The sequence below is a fragment of the Myotis brandtii genome, unplaced genomic scaffold, assembly GCF_000412655.1.
Source record: "Myotis brandtii unplaced genomic scaffold, ASM41265v1 scaffold205, whole genome shotgun sequence".
Classification (NCBI taxonomy): Eukaryota; Metazoa; Chordata; class Mammalia; order Chiroptera; family Vespertilionidae; genus Myotis; species Myotis brandtii.
In genome coordinates, this window is record NW_005357638.1 from 75,687 (window position 1) to 79,593 (window position 3,907).

Consider the following 3,907-nt stretch of genomic DNA (forward strand, 5'->3'; position numbering starts at 1 on the left):
CGGTGCCCCAACCCCCCAATCGGCCCTACCCTGAGCATGACTAGGGGTGGCATCTCAACCTCCCGATCCGCCCTGCTCTGTGCATGATAGGGGGCGGCGCCCCAACTCCCCAATCGGCCCTGCTCTGAGCCCGACCAGGGGTTGCACCTAGGGATTGGGCCTGCCTTCTGCCACCCGGGAGCAGGCCTAAGCCAGCAGGTCGTTATCTCCCGAGGGGTCCCAGACTGCGAGAGGGCACAGGCCGGGCTGAGGGACCCCCCCTTCCCCCCGAGTGCACAAATTTTTGTGCACTGGGCCTCTAGTTCTATATAATAAAAGCCTAATGTGCAAATTGTTCGACTGAAAGTTCAACCAGGAGTTCGACCGCTCGCTATGATGTGCGCTGACCACCAGGGGGTTGTGCAAAAAATGGTGGGTTTCCACGATGTGGTGCTGGCAGCAGGTGGCAGTGGAGATGCAGTGGGATGGTGGAGCAGGAGAGCGGGTGGTGCCAGGCCAAGGAGGGTATGAGCAAGGGGCCCAATCATCCCACCAGCTGCCCTGCAGATGGCAACCAGTGTTGGCAGGGTCCAGGGCCACCACCCAGCTCCCAGGCACTGAGGGAGCTGGGTGGACCCTGGCCCCAGCTGATCTTCCCACAGGTGGAATTGTAGAGCAGGTGAGGGGGCGGTGCCAGGCCACAGGGGGTGCAAGGTGGGGCTGCAGGGCTGTGGGGCTGAGAGGCTGGGGGCGCGAGCTGGGGCCCAATCCCTGCAGGCCACCCTGAGGGACTCCACCCATACATGAAGGAGGAGGCCTTATATACTGGGCCTCTAGTTATAAATAATACTCTTATGAGCATCTTTGTACATAAATTGTTCCTCATAGCTCTTGTTGTTTGCCTGGGGTAGATTTCTATTCACGGAATTCCTGGATCCAGTATAGCACCTCACACTAGCTAGGTGGTTCAGTTGGTTAGAGTGTTGTCCCAATACACCAAGGTTGCCAGTTTGATATCTGGTCAAGGCACATACAAGAATCCATAAATGAATGTGTAAATAAGTGAAACAACATATTGATGTATGTTTCTCTCTCTCTCTCTCTCTCTCTCTCTCTCTCTCTCATTTCCTCTTTTCCTAAAATCAACAATTTAAAAAAATTCCTCAATTACATATGACACTTACTGCCAAGTGACTTTCTGAAATGATTTTCTTGGTGTATCCTCACCTGAGGATATTTTTCCATTGATTTTTAGAGAGAGTGGAAGAGAGAGGGAAAGACAGAGAGAAATATCTATGTGAGAGAAACACATAGATTTGTTGCCTCCTGCATGCACTCTGATCAGGGCCTGGGCCAGGATGGAGCCTGCAACTGAGGTACATGCCCTTGACCAGAATTGAACCTGAGACCCTTTGGTCTGCAGTCCGACACTCTAACCACTCAGCAAAACTGACTAGGGCCCAGCTCCTTTATTTACTAATCACATAGTCCTGGCCACATCAATTCTCCTACCTGAGCATAGTATGACAAGGGTGACAATACTGTCCTTAAGCAGTTTTATGAGGATTAGAGATGGTGAATATAAAACTCAGCTCAGTGCCTGGCTCACAATAGGAGCACAGTAACTGGTACTGCTACAGTATGATCACTCCCTAGTCAAGACTGGAAGCTGCTGCTGCAGGGTTAGGCCTTTACCAACCCAACCACATGTGCCCTAGGAGCTCAACAGACAGCACGGCAGGGGCAGAGGCTAAGGCCAGAGGACAGAGAAAGTAAACAAAGGGCTCTAGGAGAAGAGCAGACGGAGGAGGTGATTTATAGGCAGCCTGAGAAAGGGAGCTGGGAAGGAGAGGGAGGGGATGAGCCTACAGGAAAAGTTAAGACAAATGTGGGTAAGATCCAAAAGCAAAAACTGATTTAATGTCAGGATATACAGTGAATACAGGTACCAGGTATCCAGAGGCTGGCCCAAGGGCAAGAGTAGGCAGCAGGGGCTCTTACAGGCTTCCCCGCACCTGGTTCTACAACTAATTCACTGCATAATCCTGGACAAGAACCTTACTTTTGTCTGGTTTTCTTCTGTCTTGGACATCCTCTTGCCTGGCATTTCCCTGAAGAGATGAATAACTTTCCATTTAGTCTTGAGTACATTTAAATAACTACCAAACAGTTTCTCTGCTGCAGACAGGAGATAAGAATTGCCTTGGGTCTCTTGGAACAATGGAAGACTTTTCTGGAGGAGTATTGGAAAGGAGCAGGGCAGAAGTCAGAGGGAATGGTCTTGCTAAGGTAGAGAAACCACAGCCAGAGCAGAATGGACAGGGGAGCCCCAAGGCAGACACAAGGATAATTAGAAAATGGTGCCTGCTTTCATACCACTTGGCTGGAGGAACAAGCTCTGGTTTTCAGCCCTCACGCATCCCATTGGCTGAATACCCTTATATTGTAGGTGGGGTTCTGCAAGAACAGACACTAGTAAGAACAGACACTGAGACAGAGTTTAGAGTGCATGACATTTAGTAGAGATCCAGGGGGAAGAAAGCAGAATTGGGCAGAAGGAAGTCAACTTGTTCTTCAGTCTCGAACAAGTCTGAGCTAACCCAGCACCAGAGCAAGTACTGCTCATTAGAATTTTCCAGCATCAAATCTAAATGGAGGGGACTTTATACTCCTGCTTCCATCATCACCAGATTCAAACTGCCCCAAGAAGCATGTGACCTCAGGTAAGGCAGCTCTCTGCAGCAGAGGCAGGTCTGAAGGAACTGACAGATGGAGACTGTCTGCTGACCACTCTCCCTGCAGCTGGGCAACAGGTTCTTCCTTAAAGCACACCTTCATATCTACCACATCTTGGGCAGTGAAACACCTGCTCCACTTTACATGACAGCCCTGTGGGAGATAAATTTTAGAGTTTACAGACCTGTGCCTTGTCCAGATGCTGTGAAAAAAAACTATAGATAAGGAAAATAAAATCAAGTAACAGATAGTTGTATTTGTACCAAGGAAGTCTCTATCAGGAGAGTCAGAGCCTATGAGCATGCTAGTTCCTGATTTCCTGGTATGGCAGTTTTGAAATGTCCAGGATGTCATATCTCACCACTTCCGTCCCCTCCCCTGTGCCAACTCATGAGCTTGGTAATATGCTTTCTGCTGGAAGAGGATGTCAGTTTTGTGTAAGGCAAAGAACAATTTCTCTTATTTTCTCATTTCTGTGTGATTAGGCTATGAGGACTTGACATTGGAGAATGAGGAGGCAGCCCTAGAAAGAGACATGTCCTGAGCCTTCAAGGGAAGGGGGAATGAGACCCTCTTACTCCAAGGTCTTCAGTGGCCTCTTAGTGCCCTTAGCTTGAAGTGTAAACCCTCAATCTGACATGTGACACCTGCATAAGTTGACCTCCTCTTCTCAGCCTGGCACAGAGTAGGGACTCTGTGTAACTGAATGAATAGAAATGGTTATTATTATAAACTAGAGGCCCGGTGCACAAAAATTTGTGCACTTGGGGGGGATCCCTCAGCCTGGCCTGTGCCCTCTCGCAGTCTGGGACCCCTCAGGGGATGACCACCTGCTGGCTTAAGCCCACTCCCCGGGGGATTGGGCCTAAGCTGACAGTCAGACATCCCTCTGGCAGCCCGGGAGCCCTTGGGGGATGTCCACTTGCCAGCGGGGAGCAGGCCTAAGCTGCAGTTGGACATCCTTAGCGCTGCTGAGGAGGTAGGAGAGGCTCCCACCACCACCACTGTACTGGCAGCTGTCAGCCTGGCTTGTGGCTGAGCAGAGCTCCCCCTGTGGGAGCGCACTGACCACCAGGGGGCAGCTCCTACATTGAGCGTCTGCCCCCTGGTGGTCAGTGTGTGTCATAGTGACCAGTCATTCCCAGTTGTTCTGCTGTTAGGGTCAATTTGCACATTACCCTTTTATTATATA